Genomic DNA, 15,249 nt, shown 5'->3' with positions numbered 1-15,249 from the left:
TCCCCTGTAAGCCTTGCCACCTTTACAATCCCTCTGCCCTGTGTCTCTCCTCTCATTATACTCCTTCCTGCACATGGGTCATGCTGCAATCTTACCCAGGGCCGGCACTTCCATTTAGTAGCTTTAGGCAGCAGCCTAAGTGTGCTGGGACCTGAGGGGGCGGCCTGTTTAGGATGCCTGGAAGAGAAATATGGGACGTCTCTAAAAAGACATCCATTTTCTAGATCAGCAGTTGGCAAACTATTGGTGATTGGTGGGCATAAGAGCAGAGCAGTGTGTGTTGATCAGTCAGCTGCTCAGAGAGTCAGGCACAGGTGAATACCAGCCACAGAGATTGGCACCAGGCAGAGAGGAGGACGCAGAGTTGACAGTTATGCAGACACCAAAGAGTGATAAGGAGAGAGCATAACCCGGACATACAGATTCCCTGCAGGCATCATGGTGACATTGAGCATATGCAGAAGATGTACCCAGCTGGTGCTGTCAGCTCCTGGAGTCAGCTCCTGAGTTCTTGCCAGCACCAAGCACCCGGTTACAGCCAGACAAACATGGCCAAACCGCACCTGACCATAGCCACCCCTCACAGCACAGGATAAGAGCCATAGTCACCATCCAGAGGAGTAGAAATTAATTTGAGGTGAGGAGAGACCTCCACCATCATATACAATGCTGGACTGCTGGATCAGTGTAGGATCCTGTATCCCCCCAGCCCCCCCCTGATGTCCTTGGTCATTTGTCACCCGCTCATGTCTCCAGGTCCTGTGTTCCTCCTCCCCTGCCCCCCCCCCTCTTTTGCATATGTCCTGTGTCACCACCTCCTACTTATGTCCCCAGGCACTGTGTTACCCCTTCTACCTCATGTGTTCATGTTTTGGATCCCCCCTTAGGTCCAGTGTTACCCCCCCCCCCATGTCCCCAGGTCCTGTGGCATCTCTTCTACCTCATGTGTATATGTCCTGTGTCCCACCTCCCCCCTGATGTCTAAAGATCCTGAGTCTCCCCCTCCCCCTCATGTCCCTATGTCCTGTGACCCTCAACCCCTGCCCTCCCCGTCATGTGCCTACGTCTTGTGTCACTCCCTCCACCCCATGTCCAGTGTCCCTCCAACCCCTCATGTCCCCAGGTACGGTGTCCCTCCTCCCCCTCTCCACACCCCTCATGTCCTGTGTAACCTCTTACCCCTCATGTGCCCTGGTACTGTGTCATTCCCCCATGTCCCCAGGTCCTGTGTCACCCCTGATCATGCCCCCAGGTCCTGTGTCCTTCCTTCGCTTCTTGCCCGCTCATGTCCCCATGTTGCCCCTTATGTGCCTAAGTCCTGTGTCACAGCTTCACTTGGCTCCTCCATCCCTGCAGGGAGGACAGTAGGCTGGAGTTTTGCCTAGGATGCTGAGAAACCTTGCACCAGCTTTGAACTATACTTTTATAAATCTTCCACTTTAAAGCAGGACAGTCAGCAACAGTTCATAATCCACATTTTATTCCTAAATCACAAAAACTGTTTTTTGTTATTGTATGTTATTCTCATAGATGTTTTGCTTCACCATATCATTTAACTTTTACATTTATTATTTGACTTTATAAAACTTGAAGTTCAGGATTTAGGGAAATGGTCCTCCAAAAACTGTCAAACAAAAATATAGCATGCAATGAATGATCTGAGTTGGTTTTTAAATCATAGGCAAGTCCCATTTACATTACTCAGTGCATGAGATGACATTGCTTGTTACAGCCTTTCTGCTGTCATCACTTTTACAAATGAGCAGACATTAAACAGTCTATCCAAAAGAGAATTCAGCTGACATGTTTCTGTTTGAGAAAATAATAGCATGGGCCCTAACACACCCATTTCTCATTCCTATCATTTAGAATAGAAGTTAGCAAGTGCTTGCAGATACTGAATTGCTCATTACAATAATTTGGCAGGTATCTGCAAAACAGATAAAGCAATGCAGTGAAGCTCATGATTTCAAACATTTTCTACAATCTAAAGAAAGATAAAAATGAATCATAGTTCTGGCAGATCAAATTTTCAGTTAGAGAAATAAGCAAAAAATGTATAGGCATGAGTAAGTGTCTCTATTTGCTCTTTTCAGCCCTAAATCTAAATATGTGTGACACAGAGCCCAGAGCTATTGTTAAGGCTTGTATCGTTGTGTCTGTCAGAGAATACCTGATACATAGTTTTCTTTTGCCAGGAACATTGCAGGGATCACTGAGCGAGGTACCAAGTGAACATGATTGGTGTAAAAGTATAAAATCTATGCAGCATAGAAACATTGGCCATAGACATTGTGGCCGTGCCAGGCAATGTAAGGAAGGGTGATCATGCCTCCTCAAAAAAAATAACTAAAAAAATAGTATTTATGGCACCAAGAAGTGGCTTCACGCAGTCTATAGAGGGTGCCGTTGTGCAAACCATCCAGGAGCAGATCCGGAGGGGAGAGTGATTAGTGCGATTGCTAACCCTCCCCCCGCAACCGCACAGACAGAGGAGGCTGTTGTTGCTTGACGACTGCAGCCGCCCTATACTCACTGCAGCCCAGGCTGACAGTTAAGTGGGGGCGGGGTGTGAGCGGGCAAGCAGCGGACCCGTGCCCCTCAATCAGGCCCGGGCCCAGGCAATTAGTAAATCTTGGTGTCAACCATTTCTAGCTTGTGTGACATAGTGTTAATAACAAAAACTTTTGCTCTGTCAAAAAATGATTTATGCATTCCTTTTCCTGATCATATTATTATACTTCCTTCACCACCACCACTAAGATTTCTTACAAGGGAGTCCTCCCTCCCTTATTTTTAGCAACACTCATCATCATCTTACTTTAATCTTAACAATATCTGCCTTAGGGGGACATTTACTAAGCAGTGATAAGAGCGGAGAAGTGAGCCAGTGGAGAAGTTGCCCATGGCAACCAATCAGCACTGACGTAACATCTATAGTTTGCATACTATAAAATTATACAGAGCTGCTGATTGGTTGATGGGGCAACATCTCCACTGGCTCACTTCTCCACTCTTATCACTACTTAGTAAATGTCCCCCTTAATGTGCAGCTTTAACAATTATCAAGCAGTCCTGACATGTGATATTATAAGAACACGGCCTCAGGACTTTACTAAATTGAATGATATAATATGAAACATAGAATCATAGAATTTGACTGCAGATAAGAACCACTTGGCCCGTCTAGTCTGCTCCTTTTTTTGGCTATATGGAGATATACTGTAGCCGCAATGCTTAAATATAAAAAACAATGATGACAAATGACAATTAAAGAAAGCAATGAGTGTGCACCAGTGAATCAAACATGCAATAGAACTGAGAACAATTTAATTGCAATACAATACAATTTATTGCACATTGCCACATTAAAAATGTACATCACCCAAAAAAAGTAGTACTATGGGAGAGACTTTTAAAAGCTTGGAGAAGTGCAAACCAATCAGCTCCTAACTGATATTTTCGAAACACAGCATGTAAAATGATAGTTACAGCAGGAGCTATTTGGTTAGTATATTATCTCTCTCAAAGCTTTGATAAATCTCATCCAAAGTTACATAAAAAAAGTGCAAACTCAATAAACCATTATACTGTAGCTCTAGATGAAAAAGTATGAAAGGCCGCTCAATTCAAACGTATAGCTCTCTGGATATGGCAAATGACTAATTGTTGCTTTCTAGATATAACATATAGGGGTCTATTCATGTAAGAATGCGATCATTTGGTTTTAGTTATCACCAAACATTGCATTCTTATGGGCGTCTTTTTTTCATATACTTACCGCAATTCACCATCCTTTGCTGGGTTCCCGATGCGATGCGGTAACTCGTCCTCTCACGATGCCTGCTTCATTGCTCCTATCGTGGCTTGCTGGAGGGTGTTAAGTCTGCGCATGCGCAGTGCATACCTTTGATCCTGCAGTCTGAGCTGGCCGTCAGCTGAGTAGAAGATTGACAAACCGCCAGCACTGCAACCTGTGTAAAATGGGCGGGGCTTATGGAACGGAGGTGGACAGGAGCAGGGGTAACTTCAATGCTCCGGCCAGTATTCGTCAGGGTGGAGTGGACTACGCCATCCTCACATGACGAAGCTGCACAGGAGAAAGAAGCGGAAAGCAGTGCTTTCCGCTTCTACATGAATTGCAGTTTCCATACAAGTGTATGGTACTGCGATTTAAGCACAGAGCAGGGCTACTGCAGGAGAAGTAATAACTTTCTCCATGCTAACCCTCTCTGTGAATTGCGGGAAGCGTAGTAAAGCCCCGTTTACCGCAAAACAGGGCTTTTCTCTGCCTCATGAATTGACCCCATAGTGAGTTGGATATGACCTATAGTGAAATGGATATGACATATAGCAAGATGGATATGCCATATAGTTAAATGGATATCATATATAGCAAGATGGATATAATATATAGGGGTCTATTCATGTAGAAAACGAAAACATAATTGCTACTTACCATTATACATCGCATCTCTTCGATGCGATGTATAGCTGTTATAAGTAGCAATTCATGTATACTCACCCTTCCGACGATGCGCTGCGGTGTCTGGGGCTCCTGCGGTGAGGTCTTCTCCAGAGATCCCTCCCGGCGATGCGCGGAGTCCAGCGGCGGGTCCCTTTGCGCATGCGCAGGGTGTTGACCTCCCGGCCGGCCGCAGTGGTTGCTGGGAGGTCGGGGGGCGGAGCCAGCGCGAGGTGCAGAGCAGCGATCAGGGAAGCATTGAGCTTCCCTGACGTCTCCGCACTACAGTTCAGGTTACGCCGTCCTCAGATGGCGAACCTGAACTCCATGGAGAAGCGGAAAGCAGAGCTTTCCGCACCTTCATGAATTGCACTCACCATACAAAGGTATGGTGATGCGATTCAGGCACAGAGCGGGGGTACCGCTTGAGAAGTCAGAGACTTCTCCACGGTAACCGGCTCTGTGAATTGCGGTAAGCAGAGAAAAGCCCTGTTTAACGCAAAACAGGGCTTTTCACTGCTGCATGAATAGACCCCTTAGTGAGATGGATATGACATATAGCGAGATGAATATGACATATAGGGAGATGGATATACCACATAACAAGATGGATATACCACATAGCAAGATAAATATAACATATAGTGAGATGGATATGACATATAGAGAAATGGATATGATAAATGCAGCAATGAATATTACTGTATATAAAACATGGTGCATCTAATATAATACATTGTGAAACTAATATGACACATTGTGATATTAATATGATATATGGTGACATAAATATGACACATAGTGAAATGAATATTCAATATGGTAAAACTGATTTAACATATAGTAAAAGAAATATGGAGTGCATTGAAACAAATATACAAGATTTTCTGTGAGTTATAGTATACACCAAAATGCACCTGACAGAGTGGACCAATCATAGCTCTCATAGTTAACTGCGCTACTGCTCAAAGTGCTGGTCCTCTGCGGGCGCCATCAGCAGTACATGAAGGACTTCCGAAAAAGAGCCCGGCCACGCCTCCACATGATCACTCCCCCTGTTGCCCTGGCAACCTGGCACCAAGAATTTCTCAGTGACATTATCCACCACCACTATATTAGTATAAAAAAATTAAACATTTTGATAAATAAAAATAAGTTTGCTGCATATAATACTATGATGTATCACCCGCTTCCAGTATATCATTATCTGCATGCTACAGTCTACTATATAAAGCAACATAAAAACATCCAGATATAAAGCATCTATAAAACCATACATATTTCTCCAAAAAAAGCTGTCAGTAAAGATGTTAGCAATTATCTTATAATAAATATACATATTAGTCATAAATATGGACTAAAAGTCAGATGATCATTCAAATCGCATGACTTCACTGTATGTATCCAACAGGAAAATCAATTTGGGTTCCAATTGCAAGAATCATCTGTGATGTTTACCCCCTCTTTTGTTTTGGGGGACATTGTCGATGATAATATACTTAAAACTATAAAGGCTATACTTAAATTCTGTGCAATACTTAGCCACAGGCTGATGTGACTCCTTACCATTTAAAGCAGCCCACATGAGTTATGTGTTCTTAAAAAGAACATATGGTTTTCCCCACATAACACAGTCCATACATATATTGTTGATCCTATATCTACAGTATGTCCTATTGGAGGATGGTGAAAAAAAATATATTCAATCATATGATGAGAGGTTGTGCAACCTGCACATTTGTAACAGCTGACACCTTTTTTCTGTACTGTAGGATTTGTGTTCATATGCTCTGTGATATCTGTAAGAACTGTCCAGTTGCATATATTTTTCCCCTTCTTGTAGCAGGGCATAATAATTGTTTGTTTAAGACTCTGCATTTCTCTGTCATTTTGAGTAACTGGCCACAATGATCTAGCAGTCTTTTGTATTGTACTATGCGCAATATTAAAGCATTGTACCAATGTAATTAATCTCGTTTTTTGCTTTTGATGGACTGTTTTATTGTATCACATCCAAGGATAAATCCACTTTTATCTTGCTGCATAGAGAATGGTTCCTTCTAGTAACCATGTTCTCTAGACGTATCTGTCATTCTTTCAAGGCCATTGTCCATCTCCCTTTCTTCACTTGTAATTCTTTTCACTCTTCAGAGTTGAGAGAAAGGCAGTCCTCTCTTGGTTGATGATGGAGGATGATGACAGGTATCTATATCAATGATCTTTTTTAATACAGCCACATCTGGTAATGGGTCTAATTCCCTTTTATTGGTGGTTGCAGGATTTCAGCTCAACTTACTATACAGTAAACATCGCCAGAAGATATTTGGGAGCAGACTTCTTCCTAATGTTCCAGTACATCTTGTACTACAACCCCCTTTCCCTTATCTACAGGTCTTATCACCACATCCCTAAACAAATTCAAATTCTTAAAAGCCTGCCATTGCTCCCTTATAAGATTATTCTTGTAAGGTGCTGCCTGACGTTTATAGTTTAATATCTGGACATCTAGGGTTTTAGCTCATTATTGCTGTATTTTGTGATACCAGACCAAACATATTTTCTTTAAAATGTAGTTTCTTGTTTATAAATAGAAATGTCTTCTTTGTTACCAAAATGATCTCTTAACTTAAGCTGGTGAGGCAGGTGGCATAGATCAATCGTCTATTTTAAATCTTTAAAATTATTAGTGGGTACAAAATTCAGACCTTTGCTGAGTCCAGAAACTTCTGCATAAGTCAGTACCCTCTTAGACAAGTTGAAAACTAGGCACACTTCTGGTGACCTCTGCCCATTGTGGTTATTCCTGTAACATCTTCTACCCATCGTCGTCCACCTTTTGGCTGACCACGACTTGCACTGTTAATCATCCCTAAAGAAGGTTTCTGTTGATAGGTCGAGGAGGTAAATGAGGGAGCAGATTCATCTCCTGATGAAGTCTGTGCTACACCACAGGACTATGCATATCTAGCATATCTTGATGTACGGCTCTTGAATCCAGCTTTACATTGTTCTGAATCAGTTGTAGACACATTGGGGTAAATTTACTAAAGCTTCTAAAACAGAGAATTGGTGATGTTACCCATAGCAACCAAACTGATTTTTTTTTAAACGACAGGGGCATGCAGGAGATGCTGTCGGTAACCCGAAAAAATGGAGGCCACTTTCGATATTCAGCAACTGCTTGCCGAAAACTGGATCACCAGCAAACACTCCTGAACCTGCTTTTCCATCACCTGAAGCAAGAGGTGGAATTCAACACTCTATATGCTTCAGAGGATGGAGGAGCAGCAAAAGGCCATTCAAGCCTATACATCCACAAATGATATAGGCAAAAAAGGGGGAATGCACCTGACTCAAGCGCAGTGGAGAATGATTTCCGTGTTGTGCAAGGTTCTCCAACCCTTCAAACTTGCCACACGTGAAGTCAGTTCAGACACTGCCAGCTTGAGTCAGTTCATTCCCCTCATCAGGCTTTTGCAGAAGCAGCTGGAGAAATTGAAAGAGGATCTAAGATGGAGTGATTCCACAAAGTATGTGGGACTTGTGGATGAGGAGCCCTTCATTCGATTTGCCAGGATTCAAGGGTGGCCAATCTGTTGAAATCAGAGCACTACATTTTGGCCACCGTGCTCAACCCTATGTTTAAAGCCTATGTTGTATCTCTCTTTCCGGCGGACACAAGTCTGCAGAGGTACAAAGACCTGCTGGTGAGAAAATTGTCAACTCAAGCGAAACGTGACCCGTCAACAGCTCCTCCTTCATTTTCTCCCACAACTGTGGCTGCGAGGAAAATAATAAAATTGGCGGTTATGCAGGGCAATCAGGAGCAAGTGTTGACGTACAGTATGGTCCAGACTGAAGGAGCTTCCAACTATTACTGACATGTCTATTGCCACTGCATATGATGCTGTTACCATTGAAAGAATGGTGGAGGATTATATGGATGACAGCATCCAAGTAGGCATGTCAGACAGTCCATACATATACTGGCAGGAAAAAGAGGGAATTTAGATGCCCTTGCACAAACTGGCTTTATTTTAGCTAAGTTGCCCCCCTCCAGTGTGTACTCCAAAAGAGTGTTTAGTGCAGCCGGTAACCTTGTCAGTGATCGGCGTAGGAGGTTACTTCCACACAATGTGGAGAAGATGATGTTCATCAAAATGAATTATAAATTCCTCCAGGAAGTCCTTTACCAGCAATTGCCTCCAGAAAGTACACAGGGACCTGTGATGGTGGATTCCAGTGGATACGTATTACAGATGGAGCCGCGCTCATCTGAGGTGGCTCCATCGCAAATTAGCACTCCCGGTGTAACTAGGCGATCTCTCCGCCTAGTCACGCTGGAAGTGCACAGAGATGCTCCCATTCAGAGCATCTCTGTCCAAGTGTGCGGACAGAGACGCTTTCCATTCAAGTAAATGGGGCTCGTCTCCGCCGCAGGAGCGCACGCCCAGGTGGACAGGGACGCTCTCGGTGCTAGGCGCGCCCGGGTGGGCATGCCTAGTCACAGACGGAGCCATGACTAGCGTGGTTCCATCTGTAATACTCTGTGAGGATGAGGATGTACACACTGAAAGACGTGAGGTATCGGAGGATGAGGATAAGGATCACATCTTGCCTCTGAAGAGCCAGTTTGTGCAAGGAGAGCTGAATTGCTTCTTTTATGGTGGGGGCCCAAACAAACCAATCATTTCAGCCACAGTCATGTGGCAGACATTGTCGCTGAAATGATTGATTTGTTAAAGTGTGCATGTCCTGTTTATACAACATACGGGTGGGTGGTAGGGCCCAAGGATAATTCCATATTGCACCTCTTTTTTTCTTTGCATTATGTGCTCATTGGGGCCTAGTTGTTAAAAGTGCCATCCTGTCTGCCACCGCAGTGCCACTCCTAGATGGGCCAGGTGTTTGTGACGCACACTTGTGTCGCTTAGCTTAGTTATCCGGCGACCTCCGTGCAACCTTTTGGCCTAAAAACAATATTGTGAGGTGTGAGGTGTTCAGAATAGACTGGAAATTAGTGGAAATTAATGTGATTGAGGTTAATAATACCATAGGATCAAAATCACCCCAAAATTCTGTGATTTTAGCTGTTTTTATGGGGGGAGTTTAAAAAATCAGGCCCAAAACCAAAACACGAAAGGTGCTTTTGGCAAAACCAATCCAGATCCAAAACACAAACAGATCCAGATCCAAAACCAAAACACAAAACCCGAAAAGTGTCCACCGCACATCTCGAATTAAAAGAGAGCAACAACTACAATACATTTGGAACAAAGGGGGTCATTCCGAGTTGTTCGCTCGCAGGAGGGGGATATACACAGTGAAAGGGGAGAGGAATCGGAGGATGATGATGAGGTGGACATCTTGCCTCTGTAGAGCCAGTTTGAGCAAGGAGAGATTGATTGCTTCTTTTTTTGGTGGGGGCCCAAACCAACCAGTCATTTCAGCCACAGTCCTGTGGCAGACCCTGTCGCTGAAATGATTGGTTTATTAAAGTGTGCATGTCCTGTTTATACATCATAAGGGTGGGTGGGAGGGCCCAAGGACAATTCCATCCTGCACCTCTTTTTTTTATTTATCTTTGCATCATGTGATGTTTGGGGCCAATTTTTTTAAGTGCCATCCTGTCTGACACTGCAGTGCCACTCCTAGATGGGCCAGGTGTTTGTGCCGGCCACTTGGGTCGCTTAGCTTAGTCATCCAGCGACCTCTGTGCAAAGTTTAGGACTAAAAATAATATTGTGAGGTGTGATGTCTTCAGAATAGACTGGAAATGAGTGGAAATTATGGTTATTAAGGTTAATAATACTATAGGATCAAACTTACCCCCAAATTCTATGATTTAAGCTGTTTTTGAGGGGTTTTTGAAAAAAAACACCCGAATCCAAAACACACCCAAATCCGACAAAAAAAATTCAGGGAGGTTTTGCCAAAACGCGTCCGAATCCAAAACACGGCCACGGAACCGATTCCAAAACCAAAACAGAAAACCCGAAAAATGTCCGGTGCACATCTCTAATATATAAATATATACATTAAGGATGAGCGTATTCGGCTCCCTGAGAACCCTACCGAACATCATGTCCCGAGCCCGGATCCGAACCTGGCTCAGGACTTCCCGCCAGACTCGGAAACCAGAACAAGGCAAAACGTCATCATCCCGCTGTCAGATTCTCGCTGGTTTTGGATTACATATAAGGAGCCACGCATCACCACCACCATTTTCACTCCAGTCCTGGAGAGTGTAGCGAGAGGACATGCCTCTTCAGTGTCTGTGCGGGAAAGTGCTGTGGTGCATGGGGTGGCGACCTACCATGTGTCATTCCAGTGCCGTCTTGTGCTGCATCAGTCCAGTGGTGGTGTCTTGTGCTGCATCAGTCCAGTCACAGTGGTGGTGTCCTGTACTGCCATAAGTCCAGTGCTGCTGTACAAGTCCAGTCCAGTGCAGTGGTGCTGTGTTGTGCTACATCAGTCCAGTGGTGGTGTCCTGTCCTGCCATAAGTCCAGTGGTGGTGTCCTGTGCTGCCATAAGTCCAGTGCTGCTGCTGTATAAGTCCAGTGCAGTGGTCCTGTGTTGTGCTGCATCAGTCCAGTGGTGGTGTCCTGTGCTGCCATAAGTCCAGTGGTGGTGGCCTGTGCTGCTATAAGTCCAGTGCTGCTGCCATGTAAGTCCAGTGGTACTGCCGTATAAGTCCAGTCCAGTGGAGAAGCCATATAATTTCAGGGGTACTGCCGCATAAGTCATGGGGTACTGTCGTATAAGTCCAGTGGTACTGCTGTATAAGTCCAGTCCAGTGGTGCAGCCATATAAGTTCAGGGGTACTGCCATATAAGTCCAGTGGTACTGCCATATAACTCCAGTCCAGTGGTACTGCCGTGTAAGTCCAGTGGTACTGCCCTATAAGTCCAGTGGTACTCCCGTATAAGTCCAGTGGTACTGCCGTATAAGTCCAGTCCAGTGGTACTGCCGTGTAAGTCCAGTCCAGTGGTACTGCTGTATAAGTCCAGTGGTACTGCCGTATAGGTCCAGTGGTACTGCCATATAAGTCCCGTGGTATTGCCATATAAGTCCAGTGGTACTGCCGTATAAATCCAGTCCAGTGGTACTGCCGTGTAAGTCCAGTGGTACTGCCCTATAAGTCCAGTGGTACTCCCGTATAAGTCCAGTGGTACTGCCGTATAAATCCAGTCCAGTGGTACTGCCGTGAGAGTCAAGTCCAGTGGTACTGCTGTATAAGTCCAGTGGTACTGCCGTATAGGTCCAGTGGTACTGCCATATAAGTCCCGTGGTATTGCCATATAAGTCCAGTGGTACTGCCGTATAAATCCAGTCCAGTGGTACTGCCGTATAAGTCCAGTGGTAATGTTGTATAAGTCCAATTCAGTGGTACTGCCATAAAAGTCCAGGGATACTGCCGTATAAGTTCTGTGTTACTGCCATATAAGTCCAGTCCAGTGGTACTGCTGTAAAAGTCCAGTGGTACTGCTGTATAAGTCCAGTCCATTGGTACTGCAGTATAAGTCCAGGGGTACTGCCGTATAAATCCAGTGGTGCTGTCCAGTACTGTATATTATTTACTTCAAATAAAGGGATTATTAATATTTAATCCAAATAATTTTTACGGGTTTGCCCTGTGTGGTGTAGAGGTACACTCTACACCAAAGCACAACAAAGAACTGTGCATTCTAAGATGGTGTCAAAAATCCCCAAGGAGAGTCCAAGAATGTTGGCGGTTGCGATGCCTGACCATCCCAACAATGGATGGGAGGAGGTGGCTCCTTCCACCATTTGCACACCCTCTGCCAGTGCTGTAAGGAGCACCCACAGTCTAGTTTCTGATATTCAAATTGAAGATGTCACTGTTGAAGTACACCAGGACGAGGATATGGGTGTTGCTGGCGCTGAGGAGGAAGTTGACGAGGAGGACTGTGATGGTGATGTGGTTTGTTTAAATCAGGCACCGGGGGAGACAGTTGTTGTCCGTGGGATGAATAAGCCCATTGTCATGCCTGGTCAAAATACCAAAAAAGCCACCTCTTCAGTGTGGAATTATTTCTTCACAAATCCGGATAACATGTGTCAAGCCATGTGTTGCCTTTGTCAATCCATAATAAGATGGGGTAAGGACCTTAAACACCTAGGAACATCCTCCCTTGCACGTCACCTGCAGCGGAATCAGAAGTCTTTGTCAAGTTCAGAAACTTTGGGTAAGAACATAAGCAGTCCACTGACACCTAAATCCCTTCTTCCTCTTGTACCCAGGCTTCTGCAAGCCACACCACCAACTCCCTTAATGTAAATTTCCTCCTGAGACAGGAACATCAGTAGTCCTGTAGGCCGTTTCACTGGCATGACTGACGAGTCCTCTCCTAACCTGGATTCCTCTGGAGGATCCTTGAGTGGTACGCCTACTGCTGCTGTTGCTTCCGCTGCTGTTGTTGCTGATGGGAGTCGATAGTCATCCCAGAGAGAAAGTAGGAAGACCGTTTGTACTACTTCAACTAAGCAATTGACTGTCTAACAGTCCTTTGCGAGGAAGATGAAATATGACAGCCAGCAGTCATCCTGTTGCAAAATGGATAACTGGGGCCTTGACAGCTATGTTGGTGTTAGACGTGCATCCGGTATCCGCCATTGGTGCAGCGGGATTTAGACAATTGATGGAGGTAGTGTGTCCCCGGTACCAAGTCCTTTCTAGATTCCACTTCACTAGGAAAGCGATTCCCGGACTGTGCAGGGACATTAAGAAAAGTGGGGGTCATTCCGAGTTGATCGCACGTAGCAACTTTTTGCTGCTCATGTGATCAACTAGACGCCGCCTATGGAGGAATGTATTTTAGCATAGCAAGGCTGCAATTGCTTGTGCAGCCCTGCTATGCTAAAAAAGTGTAAAAGAAGACTCGCCCTGCAGTTACTTACCCTGTGCGATGAATCCAGCGATGAAGATCCCGGAATTGACGTTAGACTTCCGTCCTCCAAATGCCTCGACACGCCTGCGTTCGGATCTCCACACCCGGAAAACGGTGAGTAGATGCCCCGATCCACCTCTTGCCTGTCAATCTTCTTGTGGTCTGCGCTGCAACTGCTTTCTTCATTCCCGGCATCATTGCCCAGCGACTACCTTCATTGAGCAATGATGTGACTGTGCATTGCATCCACCATGCATATGCAGAACCGATCCATTCGCACCGCTGCGATGAACAGCAGCGTGCGAATGGGTCAGAATGACCCTCAGTGTCCTCAGTGTCCTGAAAAATGCAGTTGTACCCAGTGTCCACTTAACCACAGACATGTGGACAAGTGGAGCAGGGAAAACTAAGGACTACATGACTGTGACAGCATACTTGGTAGATGTATTGCCTTCTGCAGCAACAACAGCAGCGGCACCAGTAGCAGCATCTCACAAACGCCAGCTAGTTCCTAGGCAGGCTACACTGTGTATCATCTGTTTCCATAAGAGGCACACCGCTGACAACCTCTTACGGAAACTGAGGGACATCATCTCACAATGGCTTACCCCACTTAGAATCTCCTGACAAATTGAACACCAAGTCTATTTCCTGTGTCCTCTGTTCTTGGCACTTTTTGCAGCGGTATTGTCCCCCCCCCCCCTCCTCGTGCGCCTCCTCTTGTGCCACGTCCCCTTCGGGTCATTACCCCTATAGGAGGCTTTGGATTTATCACATAATTGTTTTTATTTTAATGGTGAATATTACCTACAACAAAGCGGCTGTGCGATGGGTTCTCCGGTAGCACCGGCTTGTGTAAATACATGTTTATTGTGGAGCAGGGGTTCTTTTTTACAGAGATTTATGTGACAAGATATTTTTTTATAAAAGATATATTGATGACGTGATATTGTTTTGGAGGGGCACGTTTGATGAATTACAGACTGCTATTGAGAGAATTAATGCACGTGATCATCCCATTAAATTCACTTTGAAGATGGATTTAGAACAAATTGATTTCTTGGATGTACATATTGAGGTACACAATGGGTTAATATCCACAAGCATTTACTCAAAATAAACAGATAGGAATACTATCTTATGGGCAGACAGTCGTCACCCCCCTGCATTGTTAAGGGGATTACCATATTTACAATACCTAAGAGTTAAACGTATAACATGTAATGAAGCAGTTTTGAAGGATAGTCTGGATAAAATGACAAACCTTTTTTTGGAAAGGGGATATACTCATGAGACCTTAAAGACAGCACGTAATAAGGTTGAATTGTTAGATGGACAACAAACTTTAGTCCACAGAGAAAGAGACAAAAAGCCGAACAAGATCCATTGGGTCCAAAGATATACTACAGCGCACAAACAGATCCAGCAATCTACGAGAGAGTTGTGGCCGGTGGTTAAAAATGACAGGGACTTTAAGATTATGAAACATACTGATATCATGCCTTGTTATAAGAGAGGAAAGAACATTAGGGATTGGCTGGTACACACAGATATAACGAATCAGTTGAGACAGGACGATGTAACACGTATAAAGAGTCCAGGTAGTTATAAATGTACTGGATGCACTATGCGTCAACATATGATAGCGCGAAAAAATTTCTTCCAGCCACATACAGGTAAACGCTATAATATTAGACACATTTTGACATGCAGTACGTCATTTGTGGTGTATCTAGTAAAGTGTCCATGTGGTTTGTGCTATGTGGGCGGCAAGACCATGCACACCTTTAAGGAACGCATGGCCTTGCACAGAACGGCTATAAGAGCAGCAATAAATGGGAAGAAATCCGATCAGCCCCTAGCATGGCACT

This window comes from Pseudophryne corroboree, chromosome 1, assembly GCF_028390025.1.
Source record: "Pseudophryne corroboree isolate aPseCor3 chromosome 1, aPseCor3.hap2, whole genome shotgun sequence".
In the NCBI taxonomy this organism is placed as follows: Eukaryota; Metazoa; Chordata; class Amphibia; order Anura; family Myobatrachidae; genus Pseudophryne; species Pseudophryne corroboree.
Note: the sequence above shows the minus strand (reverse complement) of the source record.